This window comes from Pseudophryne corroboree, chromosome 4 (assembly GCF_028390025.1).
Source record: "Pseudophryne corroboree isolate aPseCor3 chromosome 4, aPseCor3.hap2, whole genome shotgun sequence".
Lineage (NCBI taxonomy): Eukaryota > Metazoa > Chordata > Amphibia > Anura > Myobatrachidae > Pseudophryne > Pseudophryne corroboree.
The window spans coordinates 221,890,049-221,912,253 of NC_086447.1; positions in this window are offsets into that span (position 1 = coordinate 221,890,049).

Below are 22,205 nucleotides of genomic sequence, written 5' to 3' on the forward strand. Positions count from 1 at the left end.
ATTATCAATCATCCAGTCTATATTAGCAGCAGACACAGTACGTTAGTCCACGGCTGTAGCTACCTCTGTGTCGGCACTCGGCAGTCCATCCATAATTGTATACCACCTACCCGTGGTTTTTTTTTCTTTCTTCTTTGTACATACTACTATAGTATAGTAGCTTACTGTAGCAGTCTGCCGTGCTGCTGAGCTGACAGTGTCCAGCAGGTCCGTCATCAGTCATCATTACCTAATAAATATATTATCTACCTGTCCGGCTGCAGTACTAGTGATATTATATATACATACATATATATATATTGATTTCATCTCATTATCATCCAGTCTATATTAGCAGCAGGCACAGTACGGTAGTCCACAGCTGTAGCTACCTCTGTGTCGGCACTCGGCAGTCCATCCATAATTGTACACCACCTACCCGTGGTTTTTTTTTTTCTTCTTTGTACATACTACTATAGAGTATAGTAGCTTACTGTAGCAGTCTGCGGTGCTGCTGAGCTGACAGTGTCCAGCAGGTCCGTCATCAGTCATCATTACCTAATAAATATATTATCTACCTGTCCGGCTGCAGTACTAGTGATATTATATATACATACATATATATATATTGATTTCATCTCATTATCAATCATCCAGTCTATATTAGCAGCAGACACAGTATGTTAGTCCACGGCTGTAGCTACCTCTGTGTCGGCACTCGGCAGTCCATCCATAATTGTATACCACCTACCCGTGGTTTTTTTTTTTCTTTCTTCTTTGTACATACTACTATAATATAGTAGCTTACTGTAGCAGTCTGCGGTGCTGCTGAGCTGACAGTGTCCAGCAGGTCCGTCATCAGTCATCATTACCTAATAAATATATTATCTACCTGTCCGGCTGCAGTACTAGTGATATTATATATACATACATATATATTGATTTCATCTCATTATCAATCATCCAGTCTATATTAGCAGCAGACACAGTACGTTAGTCCACGGCTGTAGCTACCTCTGTGTCGGCACTCGGCAGTCCATCCATAATTGTATACCACCTACCCGTGGTTTTTTTTTTCTTTCTTCTTTGTACATACTACTATAGTATAGTAGCTTACTGTAGCAGTCTGCGGTGCTGCTGAGCTGACAGTGTCCAGCAGGTCCGTCATCAGTCATCATTACCTAATAAATATATTATCTACCTGTCCGGCTGCAGTACTAGTGATATTATATATACATACATATATATATATTGATTTCATCTCATTATCATCCAGTCTATATTAGCAGCAGACACAGTACGGTAGTCCACGGCTGTAGCTACCTCTGTGTCGGCACTCAGCAGTCCATCCATAAGTATACTAGTATCCATCCATCTCCATTGTTTACCTGAGGTGCCTTTTAGTTGTGCCTATTAAAATATGGAGAACAAAAATGTTGAGGTTCCAAAATTAGGGAAAGATCAAGATCCACTTCCACCTCGTGCTGAAGCTGCTGCCACTAGTCATGGCCGAGACGATGAAATGCCAGCAACGTCGTCTGCCAAGGCCGATGCCCAATGTCATAGTACAGAGCATGTCAAATCCAAAACACCAAATATCAGTAAAAAAAGGACTCCAAAACCTAAAATAAAATTGTCGGAGGAGAAGCGTAAACTTGCCCATATGCCATTTACCACACGGAGTGGCAAGGAACGGCTGAGGCCCTGGCCTATGTTCATGGCTAGTGGTTCAGCTTCACATGAGGATGGAAGCACTCAGCCTCTCGCTAGAAAACTGAAAAGACTCAAGCTGGCAAAAGCACCGCAAAGAACTGTGCGTTCTTCGAAATCCCAAATCCACAAGGAGAGTCCAATTGTGTCGGTTGCGATGCCTGACCTTCCCAACACTGGACGTGAAGAGCATGCTGTTAGGGTCTCCTGCCCTGTGCTGCCACGTCGTCATGGCAACCGGGAGACAAGTGCTAGCGGAGTAACCTGAGCGCTGCTGATACTCCGGTTCGGGTCTTTTGCTGTGCAGTGGTTATAGGCTCTGTGCATGGCAGGGGATCCGGTGCTGGTTTTTGTGCTCACAGTCTGTGAGGTCTGAGTGGGGCGTGGACAGCACCTGCTTTATAAGGCCTCTTTTCAGGGTAAGCAGATGCTGCTGAATCTTTGTTGGTTAGTCAGTTTCTGAAAGTTAGCCAGTACTGTGTAGCTTTGTATTTGTTTGTTGCTTACTGCAAATAGGCCTGGGGATTTGGTATTACACTCTGCCAATCCAGACCTAGCAGTAAGACTGGAGTCAGTCGTTTAGCTTGCTGGGGTTCTGTTACTACTCTGTGAACTTAGCAAGTTTGCGGCTGTATTCTAAGACTTGCCTGTCTAATCCTGTCTCACTGTGCTAGGTGTCAGGGGTCAGTTTAGTGGCAGTAAGCTGAACCTGTGCACTGCAAGTGAGAATTAGGATTGTGGAGACTCTCCTTGTGTCTATCATTCCATCTCTGACCAAGGAGTTTACTGCCACACCCGTTGGTAACCCTTTAGGGTTTTGCTGTTGCCCTTAGCAACAGCATTTCGGGTTCTCTATGTATTAAAACACAACATCTTGCTTTTCCCATGTGAGCAGTTCTAATACAAGGGAGATACCCAGTTCCTTAGCCTCTGGGCTTCTCTGTTCACTTTGTGTGTATTTTGTTACCCTACCACCTTCTGTGTACGTTATGTCATATTCCCTAGTCTGTCTGTGAGTCCATTTGTTTTGCATAACAGTTCAAACACCAGTACATTCCTGCAGGCACTGGAGTGCATAACAGTCCTGACACCAGTACTTTCCTGCAGGCACTGGTGTGCATAACATATTCAGCAGCCAAATACTCCTGTTGAAATTTTGTGGGAATATGGAGCATACCCCTCAAAATACGTTGCAACAGGTGGTCGATCAGGTGCAGGTCCTGACTCGACAATTTAATGATTTGTCCATTAAAATGCACACCTCCCAGGCTGCTGGCGGAGCTCCCGCAGCAGCAGCACCTGCAGGGGTTAAGGAGCCGAAAGTAAATCTCCCGGATCGTTTTTCTGGAGATCGCTCGCAGTTCTTTTGTTTCAAGGAGAGCTGCAAGCTATACTTCCGGCTTAGGCCTCAGTCTTCTGGGTCGGAGATTCAGCGGGTGGGCATAGTGATTTCCTTGCTACAAGGAGACCCACAGGTCTGGGCATATGGGTTGCAGCCTGACTGTCCGTCGCTTAAAAGTGTTGATGCTTTTTTTACGGCACTGGGCATGTTGTATGATGACCCTGACAAGACGGCCTCAGCCGAGGCTCAGATTTCGATCCTTAAGCAAGGGCGAAGGCCAGTTGAGGTTTACTGTACGGAGTTTCGGAGGTTGGCCCATGATACCCAGCCCTGAGACACCAGTACCGAAGAGGTCTTTCTAACCAGATAAAGGACCAACTGGTACAATATCCCTTGCCTGATAGCTTGGATCAGCTCATGCAGTTATCCATCCGGGTGGATAGACGGCTGAGAGAGCGTAGGCTTGAAAGGGAGACTGAGATTTCCTTCCTTCCCAAGGGAACCTCAGACTCTGAGGAATTTTCCGAGGAGCCTATGCAGATTGGGGCTACCCGCCTCTCCTCGCGTGAGAAGACGCGGAGGAGACAGCAGGGGTTGTGTTTGTACTGTGGGAATAAAGGTCATGTGGTAGTATCATGCCCAGAAAGGCCGGAAAACTTCAGGGCCTGAGGGTGATGGGAAATATCCTGTCAGGCCAGAAGTCAGAATTTCCCAAGAAGACTTTTATCATTCTGGTGACCTTGAAGATCCTCGATCAAACTGTCAAGACTGAGGCCTTTGTGGCAGTGGGGCCGACGGGGTTTTTATGGACCGCCAATTCGCCCTGAAACACTCTGTTCCCTTAGTACCCTTGGCATCGGAAATTGAGATTTGTGGGTTAAACGGGGAACCATTATCCCAAGGTAAAATTACCTCTTGCACTAGCCAGATTTCTTTGTTTATTGGAGCCACACACTCTGAAAAATTGTCCTTTTATGTGACTGTCTGTACTTTTGCCCCATTGGTGTTGGGGTTACCCTGGTTAAGGGCCCACAATCCTCAATTTGACTGGGTCTCTGGGGAGATTCTTAGTTGGGGTACTGATTGTTTCAGGAGTTGCTTGAGCCTTCCAGTCAGGTTCTCGCAGCTAAGTTTGCCAGGATTGCCAGGGTGTTATGCAGATTTTGCGGACGTGTTCTCCAAAAAAGTTGCAGAGGTACTACCTCCCCATCGCCCCTATGACTGTGCCATTGATTTGTTGCCAGATGCTAAGCTTCCCAAGAGCAGGTTGTACTCCCTGTCACGTCCTGAGACTCAGGCTATGGCAGAGTACATTCAGGAGAACTTGGCTAAGGGATTTATCAGACCTTCACAGTCTCCAGTTGGGTCGGGGTTCTTCTTCGTGGGTAAAAAGGACGGTTCGTTGCGACCCTGCATCGACTTCAGGGAATTGAACCGTATCACGATTAAAAACTCATACCCACTGCCTCTCATTTCGGTCTTGTTTGACCAGCTTCGTACTGCCACCATTTTTTCTAAGATTGACCTACGCGGTGCGTACAATCTAATCCGAATAAGAGAGGGGGATGAATGGAAGACTGCCTTTAATACCCACTCAGGGCATTATGAATATTTGGTGATGCCTTTTGGGCTCTGTAATGCCCCGGCAGTCTTCCAGGATTTCATGAATGATGTGCTCAGGGAATATTTGGATAGATTCTTAGTTGTATACTTAGATGACATCCTAATCTTCTCCCATTCCCTGGAGGAACATCGGAAGCATGTACGCTTAGTCCTCCAGAAACTCAGAGACCACCGGCTTGGGGCGAAGCTGGAGAAGTGCGAATTTGAAGTTCAGCAAATCGCATTTCTAGGATATATTATCTCCCCAGAAGGTTTCCAAATGGAGGGTTCCAAGGTACAGGCAGTCCTGGATTGGGTGCAGCCTACTAGTTTGAAGGCGCTTCAGCGTTTCCTGGGCTTTGCAAATTTTTATAGACGATTTATCGCTGGATTTTCGTCTATAGTGGCGCCCTTGGTGGCACTCACTAAGAAAGGGGCGGATGTTGCTCACTGGTTTTGTGAGGCTAAAGCGGCTTTTGCCCGTCTCAAAAGGGCATTTGTTTCGGCCAAGGTGCTGCGACACCCAGATCCAGAGCGTCCTTTTGTGGTGGAGGTGGATGCCTCTGAGATGGGTATTGGGGCAGTGCTTTCTCAGATGGGAGTGTCTGATAATCGCCTTCATCCCTGTGCTTACTTTTCCCGTAAATTTTCGCCTGCCAAGATGAATTATGACGTGGGTAACCGGGAATTGTTGGCTATTAAGGATGCACTCGAGGAGTGGAGACACTGGCTTGAGGGGGCTAAGTTTGTGGTCTCAATTCTCACTGACCATAAGAATCTGGCATATTTAGAGTCAGCGAAGCGTCTCAATGCCAGGCAGGCACAATGGGCTTTGTTTTTTGCTCGCTTTAATTTTTTGATAACATATCGCCCTGGGTCAAAAAACATCAAGGCTGATGCGCTCTCGCGGAGTTTTGCTCCAATCCAGGAGACCACCGAGGAGCCGTTGCCCATTGTTTCCCCATCATGTATTAAAGTGGGCATTACCCAGGACCTCTTATCATTAGTCCTTAGAGCACAGGAGCAGGCTCCTCCAGACCTTCCGGTAGGTCTTTTGTTTGTGCCTCCTAGGTTAAGACAGCGAGTGTTCCTGGAATTCCATGCCAAGAAGTCTGCAGGTCACCCGGGTATTGCCAGAACTCGGGAGTTGCTATCTAGGGCGGTGTGGTGGCCCTCGGTGGCTAAGGATGTGGATCAGTGGGTTCGGGCATGTGACATCTGTGCCCGAAATAAGACTCCTAGAGGGGTTCCTGTTGGCCCATTACATCCACTCTCTATCCCATCTAAGCCATGGACCCACATTTCAATGGATTTTGTGGTGGACTTGCCCAAATCCTCGGGGATGACAGCCATCTGGGTTGTCGTTGACAGGTTTTCGAAGATGGCGCACTTCGTTCCACTGGTTGGGCTGCCATCGGCCAGACGCCTGTCTGAATTATTTATGCTGCATGTTGTGCGTCTCCACGGGTTGCCACTTGATGTGGTCTCTGACCGCGGATCCCAGTTTGTGGCCAAATTCTGGAGGGCATTTTGTTCCGATCTCCAGATTTCTGTCAGCTTGTCGTCGGGCTACCATCCGCAGTCTAATGGGCAGACTGAAAGGGTGAACCAGTCCTTGGAGCAGTTCCTCAGGTGTTATGTCTCCAAGTGTCAGACTGACTGGGTTGCTCATCTGTCCATGGCGGAGTTTGCCTATAACAACGCGGCTCACTCTGCTACAGGGATCTCTCCCTTCCTTTGTGTGTATGGGCATCATCCTAAGGCCAATTCTTTTGACCCCCTGGACTCCACGCCTGGTGGTTCCTCTGTGGTTTCGGTCCTTAGAGGTATTTGGCGGAAAGTGAAGAAAGCCCTTGTGTCTGTGTCATTAGTGACCAAAAGGGTTTTTGATAAGCGGAAAAGACCCTGCAGCTTCAAATTAGGAGACTTCGTCTGGTTGTCTACCAAGAATTTGAAGTTGAGACAGCCATCTCATAAGTTAGGCCCCCGGTTCATCGGCCCTTATAAGATCACCAGGGTTATCAATCCGGTGGCATTTCAGTTAGATCTGCCCCGTTCTTTGGGTATCAATAAAACATTTCATTGTTCCCTTTTAAAACGGGCGATTAGTAATCCTTCTTCCAGTGGAAGACCTTCCCCTCTTCTGATACGTGGCCAGAGGGAGTTTGTTGTTGAAAGGATTCTTGACTCCAAGGTGGTTCGGGGTCGGCTGTCATTTTTGGTGCACTGGAAGGGGTATGGCCCGGAGGAGCGGTCGTGGGTGCGCAGTTGTGATCTTCATTCCCCCAGACTGATACGCTCTTTCTTCTCGCAGTTCCCCGATAAACCCGGTGGTAGGGGTTCTTTGACCCCTCGTCAGAGGGGGGGTACTGTTAGGGTCTCCTGCCCTGTGCTGCCACGTCGTCATGGCAACCGGGAGACAAGTGCTAGCGGAGTAACCTGAGCGCAGCTGATACTCCGGTTCGGGTCTTTTGCTGTGCAGTGGATATAGGCTCTGTGCATGGCAGGGGATCCGGTGCTGGTTTTTGTGCTCACAGTCTGTGAGGTCTGAGTGGGGCGTGGACAGCACCTGCTTTATAAGGCCTCTTTTCAGGGTAAGCAGATGCTGCTGAATCTTTGTTGGTTAGTCAGTTTCTGAAAGTTAGCCAGTACTGTGTAGCTTTGTATTTGTTTGTTGCTTACTGCAAATAGGCCTGGGGATTTGGTATTACACTCTGCCAATCCAGACCTAGCAGTAAGACTGGAGTCAGTCGTTTAGCTTGCTGGGGTTCTGTTACTACTCTGTGAACTTAGCAAGTTTGCGGCTGTATTCTAAGACTTGCCTGTCTAATCCTGTCTCACTGTGCTAGGTGTCAGGGGTCAGTTTAGTGGCAGTAAGCTGAACCTGTGCACTGCAAGTGAGAATTAGGATTGTGGAGACTCTCCTTGTGTCTATCATTCCATCTCTGACCAAGGAGTTTACTGCCACACCCGTTGGTAACCCTTTAGGGTTTTGCTGTTGCCCTTAGCAACAGCATTTCGGGTTCTCTATGTATTAAAACACAACATCTTGCTTTTCCCATGTGAGCAGTTCTAATACAAGGGAGATACCCAGTTCCTTAGCCTCTGGGCTTCTCTGTTCACTTTGTGTGTATTTTGTTACCCTACCACCTTCTGTGTACGTTATGTCATATTCCCTAGTCTGTCTGTGAGTCCATTTGTTTTGCATAACAGTTCAAACACCAGTACATTCCTGCAGGCACTGGAGTGCATAACAGTCCTGACACCAGTACTTTCCTGCAGGCACTGGTGTGCATAACACATGCACCTTCCACCATTTGCACGCCCCCTGCAAGTGCTGGAAGGAGCACCCGCAGTCCAGTTCCTGATAGTCAGATTGAAGATGTCAGTGTTGAAGTACACCAGGATGAGGAGGATATGGGTGTTGCTGGCGCTGGGGAGGAAATTGACCAGGAGGATTCTAATGGTGAGGTGGTTTGTTTAAGTCAGGCACCCGGGGAGACACCTGTTGTCCGTGGGAGGAATAGGGCCATTGACATGCCTGGTCAAAATACAAAAAAAATCAGCTCTTCGGTGTGGAAGTATTTCATCAGAAATGCGGACAACATTTGTCAAGCCGTGTGTTGCCTTTGTCAAGCTGTAATAAGTAGGGGTAAGGACGTTAACCACCTCGGAACATCCTCCCTTATACGTCACCTGCAGCGCATTCATAATAAGTCAGTGACAAGTTCAAAAACTTTGGGTGACAGCGGAAGCAGTCCACTGACCAGTAAATCCCTTCCTCTTGTAACCAAGCTCACGCAAACCACCCCACCAACTCCCTCAGTGTCAATTTCCTCCTTACCCAGGAATGCCAATAGTCCTGCAGGCCATGTCACTGGCAATTCTGACGAGTCCTCTCCTGCCTGGGATTCCTCCGATGCATCCTTGAGTGTAATGCCTACTGCTGCTGGCGCTGCTGTTGTTGCTGCTGGGAGTCGATCGTCATCCCAGAGGGGAAGTCGTAAGCCCACTTGTACTACTTCCAGTAAGCAATTGACTGTCCAACAGTCCTTTGCGAGGAAGATGAAATATCACAGCAGTCATCCTGCTGCAAAGCGGATAACTGAGGCCTTGACAACTATGTTGGTGTTAGACGTGCGTCCGGTATCCGCCGTTAGTTCACAGGGAACTAGACAATTTATTGAGGCAGTGTGCCCCCGTTACCAAATACCATCTAGGTTCCACTTCTCTAGGCAGGCGATACCGAGAATGTACACTGACGTCAGAAAAAGACTCACCAGTGTCCTAAAAAATGCAGTTGTACCCAATGTCCACTTAACCACGGACATGTGGACAAGTGGAGCAGGGCAGGGTCAGGACTATATGACTGTGACAGCCCACTGGGTAGATGTATGGACTTCCGCCGCAAGAACAGCAGCGGTGGCACCAGTAGCAGCATCTCGCAAACGCCAACTCTTTCCTAGGCAGGCTACGCTTTGTATCACCGCTTTCCAGAATACGCACACAGCTGAAAACCTCTTACGGCAACTGAGGAAGATCATCGCGGAATGGCTTACCCCAATTGGACTCTCCTGTGGATTTGTGGCATCGGACAACGCCAGCAATATTGTGTGTGCATTAAATATGGGCAAATTCCAGCACGTCCCATGTTTTGCACATACCTTGAATTTGGTGGTGCAGAATTTTTTTAAAAACGACAGGGGCGTGCAAGAGATGCTGTCGGTGGCCAGAAGAATTGCGGGACACTTTCGGCGTACAGGCACCACGTACAGAAGACTGGAGCACCACCAAAAACTACTGAACCTGCCCTGCCATCATCTGAAGCAAGAAGTGGTAACGAGGTGGAATTCAACCCTCTATATGCTTCAGAGGTTGGAGGAGCAGCAAAAGGCCATTCAAGCCTATACAATTGAGCACGATATAGGAGGTGGAATGCACCTGTCTCAAGCGCAGTGGAGAATGATTTCAACGTTGTGCAAGGTTCTGATGCCCTTTGAACTTGCCACACGTGAAGTCAGTTCAGACACTGCCAGCCTGAGTCAGGTCATTCCCCTCATCAGGCTTTTGCAGAAGAAGATGGAGACATTGAAGGAGGAGCTAACACGGAGCGATTCCGCTAGGCATGTGGGACTTGTGGATGGAGCCCTTAATTCGCTTAACAAGGATTCACGGGTGGTCAATCTGTTGAAATCAGAGCACTACATTTTGGCCACCGTGCTCGATCCTAGATTTAAAGCCTACCTTGGATCTCTCTTTCCGGCAGACACAAGTCTGCTGGGGTTCAAAGACCTGCTGGTGACAAAATTGTCAAGTCAAGCGGAACGCGACCTGTCAACATCTCCTCCTTCACATTCTCCCGCAACTGGGGGTGCGAGGAAAAGGCTCAGAATTCCGAGCCCACCCGCTGGCGGTGATGCAGGGCAGTCTGGAGCGACTGCTGATGCTGACATCTGGTCCGGACTGAAGGACCTTACAACGATTACGGACATGTCGTCTACTGTCACTGCATATGATTCTCTCACCATTGAAAGAATGGTGGAGGATTATATGAGTGACCGCATCCAAGTAGGCACGTCACACAGTCCGTACTTATACTGGCAGGAAAAAGAGGCAATTTGGAGGCCCTTGCACAAACTGGCTTTATTCTACCTAAGTTGCCCTCCCACAAGTGTGTACTCCGAATGTTAGGCGCCGGGGTCCGCTCGTCGGTGCGGCCCGGCGCCTAGCAACCAGGGACGCCGTGCGCGTACAGCCGCCGGCTCCCTGGCAACGCTGGACGCCGGGCGCACGGAGCCGCTCAGACCCTAGCAACGGGGACGCCACGTTCGGGCCGCGTTCCCCGTTGCTGGGTCTTTTCTAATTTGTATTAATGGTGTGCTGGCCGTGCAGCATGCAAGCTGCACGGCATTACTTGTGATTACCCAGTCTGGCTCCTGATTGGGGAGCTCACAGTTATAAGCACCCTTTGGACTTCTCACAGACGCCGGTGATAGCTTCCTGTTTGCCTGTGTCAGTTACAGAGAGTTTCCAGTCCTGCTCTATCCGGTTGTTCCTGTCCTCAGTGATCCTGTACTCGGAAGTTTGTCATCTATTCCTGGAGTCTGACCGAGCACCTTTAACATCCTGTGGTGTTCGTGAGTCGCGGCATAGCCGTGTGTTGCGGCTTGACCGCTTACTGTTTATTATTTTGTATCTTTGTGTTCTGGAGCTTTTGCGGAGGATTCCGCTCTCCCTGGTCCACTCTGGTGTTCAGCGGTGCTGGATAGGAGTGACGGATCAGTGGATCTTTGGTTGTCCTTTTCCCTGGCGGCTAGTCCGCACATACTTCTTTGGTTAAGTTAGTTAGCTTGTAACCCCTGGCCTGGTTGCTTAGTCAGAGGGCCCCTTGTTATCACCCTGTCTCGGATTTCCCTTTGTCTCCCATTAAGACCTGAGGGGGCATCGGGGTTGGGCAGACATAATCCGCCCTTCGAACGCGGCTGCCATGGGCTCAAGCAACCATAGTCTCGCAGGGGATTTCTGATAACACGGGCGAGACAACGGAGTTAGGGCGCCAGGGGTTACTAGGCTCTCCTGCTCCCACAAACCAGTATATCTTTCCTGTACTCAGACCTCTGCCATAAGATTTCCTCTGGTCTGGAGTACGGGAATCATAACACCGAAAGAGTGTTCAGTGCCGCCGCTCACCTTGTCAGCAATCGGCGTACGAGGTTACATCCAGAAAATGTGGAGAAGATGATGTTCATTAAAATGAATTATAATCAATTCCTCCGTGGAGACATTGACCAGCAGCAATTGCCTCCACAAAGTACACAGGGAGCTGAGATGGTGGATTCCAGTGGGGACGAATTGATAATCTGTGAGGAGGGGGATGTACACGGTGATATATCGGAGGATGATGATGAGGTGGACATCTTGCCTCTGTAGAGCCAGTTTGTGCAAGGAGAGATTAACTGCTTCTTTTTTGGTGGGGGTCCAAACCAACCAGTCATTTCAGTCACAGTCGTGTGGCAGACCCTGTCACTGAAATGATGGGTTGGTTAAAGTGTGCATGTCCTGTTTATACAACATAAGGGTGGGTGGGAGGGCCCAAGGACAATTCCATCTTGCACCTCTTTTTTCTTTAATTTTTCTTTGCGTCATGTGCTGTTTGTGGAATGTTTTTTGGAAGGGCCATCCTGCGTGACACTGCAGTGCCACTCCTAGATGGGCCCGGTGTTTGTGTCGGCCACTAGGGTCGCTTATCTTACTCACACAGCTACCTCATTGCGCCTCTTTTTTTCTTTGCGTCATGTGCTGTTTGGGGAGGGTTTTTTGGAAGGGCCATCCTGCGTGACACTGCAGTGCCACTCCTAGATGGGCACGGTGTTTGTGTCGGCCACTAGGGTCGCTTATCTTACTCACACAGCTACCTCATTGCGCCTCTTTTTTTCTTTGCGTCATGTGCTGTTTGGGGAGGGTTTTTTGGAAGGGCCATCCTGCGTGACACTGCAGTGCCACTCCTAGATGGGCACGGTGTTTGTGTCGGCCACTAGGGTCGCTTATCTTACTCACACAGCTACCTCATTGCGCCTCTTTTTTTCTTTGCGTCATGTGCTGTTTGGGGAATGTTTTTTGGAAGGGCCATCCTGCGTGACACTGCAGTGCCACTCCTAGATGGGCACGGTGTTTGTGTCGGCCACTAGGGTCGCTTATCTTACTCACACAGCTACCTCATTGCGCCTCTTTTTTTCTTTGCGTCATGTGCTGTTTGGGGAGGGTTTTTTGGAAGGGCCATCCTGCGTGACACTGCAGTGCCACTCCTAGATGGGCCCGGTGTTTGTGTCGGCCACTAGGGTCGCTTATCTTACTCACACAGCTACCTCATTGCGCCTCTTTTTTTCTTTGTGTCATGTGCTGTTTGGGGAGGGTTTTTTGGAAGAGCCATCCTGCGTGACACTGCAGTGCCACTCCTAGATGGGCACGGTGTTTGTGTCGGCCACTAGGGTCGCTTATCTTACTCACACAGCTACCTCATTGCGCCTCTTTTTTTCTTTGCGTCATGTGCTGTTTGGGGAGGGTTTTTTGGAAGGGCCATCCTGCGTGACACTGCAGTGCCACTCCTAGATGGGCCCGGTGTTTGTGTCGGCCACTAGGGTCGCTTATCTTACTCACACAGCTACCTCATTGCGCCTCTTTTTTTCTTTGCGTCATGTGCTGTTTGGGGAGGGTTTTTTGGAAGGGCCATCCTGCGTGACACTGCAGTGCCACTCCTAGATGGGCACGGTGTTTGTATCGGCCACTAGGGTCGCTTATCTTACTCACACAGCTACCTCATTGCGCCTCTTTTTTTCTTTGCGTCATGTGCTGTTTGGGGAGGGTTTTTTGGAAGGGCCATCCTGCGTGACACTGCAGTGCCACTCCTAGATGGGCCCGGTGTTTGTGTCGGCCACTAGGGTCGCTTATCTTACTCACACAGCTACCTCATTGCGCCTCTTTTTTTCTTTGCGTCATGTGCTGTTTGGGGAGGGTTTTTTGGAAGGGCCATCCTGCGTGACACTGCAGTGCCACTCCTAGATGGGCCCGGTGTTTGTGTCGGCCACTAGGGTCGCTTATCTTACTCACACAGCTACCTCATTGCGCCTCTTTTTTTCTTTGCGTCATGTGCTGTTTGGGGAGTGTTTTTTGGAAGGGCCATCCTGCGTGACACTGCAGTGCCACTCCTAGATGGGCACGGTGTTTGTGTCGGCCACTAGGGTCGCTTAGCTTAGTCATCCAGCGACCTAGGTGCAAATTTTAGGACTAAAAATAATATTGTGAGGTGTGAGGTATTCAGAATAGACTGAAAATGAGTGGAAATTATGGTTTTTGAGGTTAATAATACTTTGGGATCAAAATGACCCCCAAATTCTATGATTTAAGCTGTTTTTTAGTGTTTTTTAAAAAAAACACCCGAATCCAAAACACACCCGAATCCGACAAAAAAAATTCGGTGAGGTTTTGCCAAAACGCGGTCGAACCCAAAACACGGCCGCGGAACCGAACCCAAAACCAAAACACAAAACCCGAAAAATTTCAAGTGCACATCTCTAGTCCCCAGTCCCCACAATAAAGCAGCACACTGAGCACAGATATGGAGTGTTTTTCAGGCAGACAACGTATACTGTTGGTCACTGTCAGCAAAACTCTGCACTGTACTCCTGCTATATAATACAGCTGCTCCCCAGTCCCCACAATTAAGCAGTGTGAGCACAGATATATTATGCAGCACACTGAGCACAGATATGGTATGGAGCATTTTTTTCAGGCAGAGAACGGATAAAAACTGGTGGTCACTTATCAGCAAAACTCTGCACTGTACTCCTCCTAACAGCTGCTCCCCAGTCCTCCCCACAATTAAGCAATAAAGCAATCAAGTTCAACAATAAACGGAGAGGACGCCAGCCACGTCCTCTCCCTATCATCTCCAATGCACGAGTGAAAATGGCGGCGACGCGCGGCTGCTTATATAGAATCCGAATCTCGCGAGAATCCGACAGCGGGATGATGACGTTCGGGCGTGCTCGGGTTAGCCGAGCAAGACGGGAAGGTTCGTACCTGCCTCGGACCCGTGTAAAAAGGGTGAAGTTCGGGGGGGTTCGGTTTCCGAGAAACCGAACCCGCTCATCTCTAATTAAAGCCCGAAAGCTTGCAGAGGAAACTGGTATCTACGTGGTTTATTTTGCAAAGTCCGATGAGTGCTATCAGTTAGATTATAGTTTATATATATATATATATATATAAAAAAAATATATATATATATATATATATATATATATATCCATGCAGAGGATCCGGCACTCCAACCATAAATTGTTATAGATGCTCTGGTGCCTTCTTTGAGGGGTCTGCGCCCCAGCACATGCAGCAATAAACAGGAAGCGGCACTCAGAGACGTGGTAAGTCGTGCAAAAATAAAGCAACCAAGCTTTAATGTATCATCACATCATCAACGTTTCGGGGTTGTCCCCCTTCATCAGGATCATCATCCTGATGTTTATTGCTATATATATATATATATATACTGAACAAAGGAAGCGGCACTCAGAGTCTAACGAAGCCAAATATATTTCATTCAAAAGTGATCCAACGTTTCGGGGTCTATGCGCCCCTTTGTCAAGGTGAACAAAGGGGCGCATAGACCCCGAAACGTTGGATCACTTTTGAGTGAAATATATTTGGCTTCGTTAGACTTCCTTTGTTCAGTATATTCATTTCTTCTCAGAGGGCACCGGAGCATTACTAAACCTTATGGGGGAGTGCCAGGCCTAATAGACTTGTGTATATATATATATATATATATATATAGAATTTTGTTATGCCCGGCACTCCCAATGCAATTAGATTAATCCGGGTGCCCTCCGCAGTAAATAATCCATGGAGTAGAAGAAAAATGGCAGCGGCACTCCGTTTGAAATTATTGAAAAAAATGTATTTCAAATATAATACAACATCACAGTGGTCACATATAGAACCAACGTTTCGGGGTCCTTGGACCCCTTTGTCAAGGCGTGAACAGTGTGTACTGGAGACCCACTTACCTTTTATAGCACCCAGGTGAAACCCACACCAAGACGTGAGCAGGGCCGGACGCCGTCAGCTCCGGAGACCGCCGGGGCATTTCCGGTGTCCCAGGAAGTGACGCGATGTCGGGTCTGTGACGCGGTCGTCATGGTAACCCGCGTCATTGTCCGTGACATCCGTGCCGGCCCTGTGGAAAAAGTGACAAGAGAAAGATAGTAAAAGCAGTTGGGAGAGCACTATGGACTGTAAAAACACTATCTGTTGGACTATGTATAATAAAGGACTTGTTGTGCAGAAGGTGGGGATGCTGAGAGACTAGGTTGTTATTTATGTGGTGTGAGAGGAAGGACATTTATATGACTAGCACGTATATGGGTGACAGGTGTATAGCGGGACTGGGTTGGCAAAAGTGAGGAAAAGGAATGAGAAGTGTGATGAGTGTTGGGTGAATGCTTGAAGTCTGGAGTGAAATGTGACATGTCTGCGGGGACAACTGATTAATCTGTGTGTGTGTGGAGTGATTGGGATTCAGGGAGCTGAGTCCATGGAACGTGCGTTAGGACAGGGAGGGTGTGAGGGATAAATGAAAAGGGTGGTGACGTAACAATGTGTGTGAATAAGCCGTGTGGTGTTGTAATTAGAAAGAATCATGAAGTGCCAATTAGATAAACGTGAAGTGCAAAGTGATGGGAGTGTGGAAGTGCAGAATGTGTGTGAAGTATGGGGGTGAGAGAAAAGATATGCCGAGTGTTACATAAACAACGGTATGAAACATGGTATGAACGAATTATTAGACTGTAGAGCTTGTTTAGTCCAATGAAATTACACTGTCTTTCGGGCCTCGGCTAGGTCCCGATTAGAGTGGACGTGTCAAATGCAATATGTTAAAGACTGTTCCACTGGATCTTGTCGTTCAATCCCTTTGGTGGAAGAGTGTCCAATTTAAATATCCAACGTGCCTCCAGCCTCAACAGAGTCCCGTTCCTGTCACCACCTCTAAGTTGTGCTGGGACGTGATCGATGATCATATGTCTCAGTGACTCAATTGGGTGTCCCTTTGATGCGAAATGTTGAGCAACTGGTTGATCAGAACTTCCCTTCTTAATGGCGGCATTGATGGCTGATCTGTGTTGTGCCATCCTGGTTCTAAAGCTGGTGATGGTCTTGCCTACATACCCTAGCCCGCAGGGGCAGGTAATATAGTATACCACATGGGTGGACGTGCAGGTCATAACGTGTTTCAATTTGAACTCTACATCCCTGAATGGATGTTTGAAGGATGCTCCGCTAATCATGTTTTTGCAGGTGGTACATCCCAGGCATTTGTAACAGCCTGGCTGCTTGGTGAGGAAGTTTGAAGAAACGCTGTTGTTGAAGCCAGTGACATCCGCGTGTACTATCGTGTCTTTGATGTTTCTAGCCCTCATGAAGCAATTCATTGGCCTTCTGTTTTTAAAACAGGCAAGTTTCTCATCAGTGGCCACTATGGGCCATAACGCCCGAGTGGCCCGCTGGATCACTGGGCTAGAGGTACAGAACTGGCTTTTCCAGGGAATTATGTCGTCCTTCTTTTTAGTTGATGAGCGTAGTAAATCCTTCCTGTCCATTTTCATGACCTCTTGTTTATGTTTCAGCAAGTCACTCTTGTTGTAGCCTCTCTGGAGAAACTTGTTGATTACTCTGTCTAGCTGAGTTCCCAAGGTCTCGTGGTCGCTGTGGATCCTAGCGGTACGTATAAGTTGGGACCGGGGTAATCCTCTAATGAGAGGTTTGGGATGGTGACTACTGGCCAAGAGCATGGTGTTCTTATCCGTGGGTTTGGTATAGACAGTAGTGTCTATGTTATTGTTGCGAATGGTGACTTGTACGTCCAGATAGTTGATACTAGAGGTGTTCCACTGGTAAGTGAATTTGATGTGGACTGCTGCTCTGTTAATGTCTTCCATCATGCGGGTGAACTTATCTTCGCTGCCGGTCCAAAGCATAAAGACATCGTCGATGTAACGACAGTATGTTAGAATATTTTGGGCATATGCTGGATTGGTGAAGAAGGTGTTCCGTTCCTCCCTGAACATGTAGGTGTTGGCGTAAGATGGCGCCACATTGCTGCCCATGGCGCAGCCCGTCAGTTGGAGGTAAAATTTACCGTCAAATAGGAAATAGTTCCTCTTTAAGGTCAGTTCCAGTAGGCGCATGAAGAGTGTTCGGTCCACATCTTGCATGTTGTTTTGATCCAGGAACTCTAGCATGGCTTCTAATCCACCTTCATGTGGTATACTGGTGTATAGGTTACAAATGTCCATGACGCATAATAGCGTACCTGTAGGGACAAAAGAGATGCCGTCCAGTAAGTTGAGGAAGTCTGTGGTGTCTTTGATGTGTGATTGCTGCCTGGTGACCAATGGTTGGAGAATGCTGTCCAGGAATTGGGATATGGGTTGGTATAGTGACGATCTGGCAGAGATAATGGGTCTGCCTGGTGGTTTGTGAACATCCTTGTGTATTTTGGGGACAGTAAAGAAGACAGGTGTGACTGGGTGTTCTTTTTTCAGGATTCGGTGTAATTTTGATGTGATGAGTTTATTGTCCAGAGCTCCGTCCAGAATCTGATCCAATTCTCGTTTGAAGCCTATAGTAGGATCCGAGGTAAGTTCCTGATAGGTATGAACATCGGATAATTGTCTCAAGGCCTCTGCCCGGTAATCTGCTAGGTTCTGGATTACCAAGCCGCCCCCCTTATCGGCGGGGCGGAAAATTATGTCCCTAGCGTTACCCAAATCCCGTAGAGCGCTTCTTTCTGCCCTGGTTAAATTGTCGCGCTGTGTTGTAGGGGTGGCGTTATAGCGCTGAACTGAATTGTCCAGTAAGCGGGCGAAAGTTCTGAGGGATGGGTTAGAGGATTGGGGATCGAACCTTGAGACAGTGTGCTGTCTCTCGAATTTATCGAAGGCAGATGTAGGCTGTTCTGATGGATGATCTTGGAAATATTCTTGAAGACGGAGCTTGCGTGAAAAACGATGTAAATCCATCTTCCAAATAAACTCGTCATGTCTACTGGTGGGAATGTAGGATAAGCCTTTGTTTAGGACCGCCATCTCAACTTGGGTGAAGTTTCTGTCGGAGAGGTTGAATACTAAGTCTTCCGTTTGTTGGAGGTGCTTCTGTTGCCTCTTATTTTGGCCTCCCCTGCGGGTGGGCGTCCTTTTGGATTGGGATCCCCGGGGTTGGCTGTAGCCCCGCCTAAAGGGGCCCTGCTTGATATCGGTGATTCCTCCGGTTCGGGAGCCGGGAATTCACTGTCGCTGTTAGAAGACTGGGCCGAGAAGGTGGACTCATCTCTGCGCCTCCGCCAGTTCCTTCTGAAGGTGAATTTGGATTGTTCCTCCCTCCGTACTTCTCCCCCCATAAGCCATCGGTACACCCTGTTTTCTTCATAGTCTGCTTTGACTATGTTATGCTTGTTTCTCTTAAATCTGACCAGTTCCCTCTTGTGCTGGTCGATTTGTGTCTGCAATTTCAATATCCAATCCTGTGTGGTATTTTCCTGCAATGATTTTAGGCATTGTTTCTCAAAGGTAGCGATCTTCTCTCTAGTCGCTCTCAATTCTCTTCCAACCTCCTCTATAACTAATAACATTAGGTCCATGCTGCACTTATTCAGGATGGCCGTCCACCTGCGGCAGAACTCCGGGTTATATCTCCCCAGAGTGGGTACATTTCTTATTCTAAAGCCGCGTGGGATCATCTGCTCGCGATGGTAATCGGATAGTGAGATGCCGTGCATAAGGAAGTCTGTTTCTTTCTTCCTCAAGCGGAGGAGTTGGTGAAAGATGTCCTGTGCTTCCAGGTGCGCATCGCTTAAAGATAGGCTTTCCTTAAAACGCAATCTCTCGGCATCCTCCGAATTAAAGCTGAGCGTATCCCCTTTAAGAACTGTTGCGGTCTGGCATCCTGCCTGGTGGCCGTTTCCTGACGTTTGCAGCTTGTCCATGTTGTGCTTGCAATCAGTGCTCCCCAAAAGTGCGTGGAGAAATGGTGAAGTAGCCGTGAAAAGCCCAGTGGTGCTGGATGACACCGCCTTGCTACTGAAGTATTCTGGTAGCAATGAATAATGTCTTGAAACTGTGGCTGGGTGCCTTGGCTCGGGTGGGCGGCAGGGACTGGGCCCTGGAGTCCGTGATGAAGAATTTTGTTATGCCCGGCACTCCCAATGCAATTAGATTAATCCGGGTGCCCTCCGCAGTAAATAATCCATGGAGTAGAAGAAAAATGGCAGCGGCACTCCGTTTGAAATTATTGAAAAAAATGTATTTCAAATATAATACAACATCACAGTGGTCACATATAGAACCAACGTTTCGGGGTCCTTGGACCCCTTTGTCAAGGCGTGAACAGTGTGTACTGGAGACCCACTTACCTTTTATAGCACCCAGGTGAAACCCACACCAAGACGTGAGCAGGGCCGGACGCCGTCAGCTCCGGAGACCGCCGGGGCATTTCCGGTGTCCCAGGAAGTGACGCGATGTCGGGTCTGTGACGCGGTCGTCATGGTAACCCGCGTCATTGTCCGTGACATCCGTGCCGGCCCTGTGGAAAAAGTGACAAGAGAAAGATAGTAAAAGCAGTTGGGAGAGCACTATGGACTGTAAAAACACTATCTGTTGGACTATGTATAATAAAGGACTTGTTGTGCAGAAGGTGGGGATGCTGAGAGACTAGGTTGTTATTTATGTGGTGTGAGAGGAAGGACATTTATATGACTAGCACGTATATGGGTGACAGGTGTATAGCGGGACTGGGTTGGCAAAAGTGAGGAAAAGGAATGAGAAGTGTGATGAGTGTTGGGTGAATGCTTGAAGTCTGGAGTGAAATGTGACATGTCTGCGGGGACAACTGATTAATCTGTGTGTGTGTGGAGTGATTGGGATTCAGGGAGCTGAGTCCATGGAACGTGCGTTAGGACAGGGACTCAGCTCCCTGAATCCCAATCACTCCACACACACACAGATTAATCAGTTGTCCCCGCAGACATGTCACATTTCACTCCAGACTTCAAGCATTCACCCAACACTCATCACACTTCTCATTCCTTTTCCTCACTTTTGCCAACCCAGTCCCGCTATACACCTGTCACCCATATACGTGCTAGTCATATAAATGTCCTTCCTCTCACACCACATAAATAACAACCTAGTCTCTCAGCATCCCCACCTTCTGCACAACAAGTCCTTTATTATACATAGTCCAACAGATAGTGTTTTTACAGTCCATAGTGCTCTCCCAACTGCTTTTACTATCTTTCTCTTGTCACTTTTTCCACAGGGCCGGCACGGATGTCACGGACAATGACGCGGGTTACCATGACGACCGCGTCACAGACCCGACATCGCGTCACTTCCTGGGACACCGGAAATGCCCCGGCGGTCTCCGGAGCTGACGGCGTCCGGCCCTGCTCACGTCTTGGTGTGGGTTTCACCTGGGTGCTATAAAAGGTAAGTGGGTCTCCAGTACACACTGTTCACGCCTTGACAAAGGGGTCCAAGGACCCCGAAACGTTGGTTCTATATGTGACCACTGTGATGTTGTATTATATTTGAAATACATTTTTTTCAATAATTTCAAACGGAGTGCCGCTGCCATTTTTCTTCTACTCCATGGATTATTTACTGCGGAGGGCACCCGGATTAATCTAATTGCATTGGGAGTGCCGGGCATAACAAAATTCTTCATCACGGACTCCAGGGCCCAGTCCCTGCCGCCCACCCGAGCCAAGGCACCCAGCCACAGTTTCAAGACATTATTCATTGCTACCAGAATACTTCAGTAGCAAGGCGGTGTCATCCAGCACCACTGGGCTTTTCACGGCTACTTCACCATTTCTCCACGCACTTTTGGGGAGCACTGATTGCAAGCACAACATGGACAAGCTGCAAACGTCAGGAAACGGCCACCAGGCAGGATGCCAGACCGCAACAGTTCTTAAAGGGGATACGCTCAGCTTTAATTCGGAGGATGCCGAGAGATTGCGTTTTAAGGAAAGCCTATCTTTAAGCGATGCGCACCTGGAAGCACAGGACATCTTTCACCAACTCCTCCGCTTGAGGAAGAAAGAAACAGACTTCCTTATGCACGGCATCTCACTATCCGATTACCATCGCGAGCAGATGATCCCACGCGGCTTTAGAATAAGAAATGTACCCACTCTGGGGAGATATAACCCGGAGTTCTGCCGCAGGTGGACGGCCATCCTGAATAAGTGCAGCATGGACCTAATGTTATTAGTTATAGAGGAGGTTGGAAGAGAATTGAGAGCGACTAGAGAGAAGATCGCTACCTTTGAGAAACAATGCCTAAAATCATTGCAGGAAAATACCACACAGGATTGGATATTGAAATTGCAGACACAAATCGACCAGCACAAGAGGGAACTGGTCAGATTTAAGAGAAACAAGCATAACATAGTCAAAGCAGACTATGAAGAAAACAGGGTGTACCGATGGCTTATGGGGGGAGAAGTACGGAGGGAGGAACAATCCAAATTCACCTTCAGAAGGAACTGGCGGAGGCGCAGAGATGAGTCCACCTTCTCGGCCCAGTCTTCTAACAGCGACAGTGAATTCCCGGCTCCCGAACCGGAGGAATCACCGATATCAAGCAGGGCCCCTTTAGGCGGGGCTACAGCCAACCCCGGGGATCCCAATCCAAAAGGACGCCCACCCGCAGGGGAGGCCAAAATAAGAGGCAACAGAAGCACCTCCAACAAACGGAAGACTTAGTATTCAACCTCTCCGACAGAAACTTCACCCAAGTTGAGATGGCGGTCCTAAACAAAGGCTTATCCTACATTCCCACCAGTAGACATGACGAGTTTATTTGGAAGATGGATTTACATCGTTTTTCACGCAAGCTCCGTCTTCAAGAATATTTCCAAGATCATCCATCAGAACAGCCTACATCTGCCTTCGATAAATTCGAGAGACAGCACACTGTCTCAAGGTTCGATCCCCAATCCTCTAACCCATCCCTC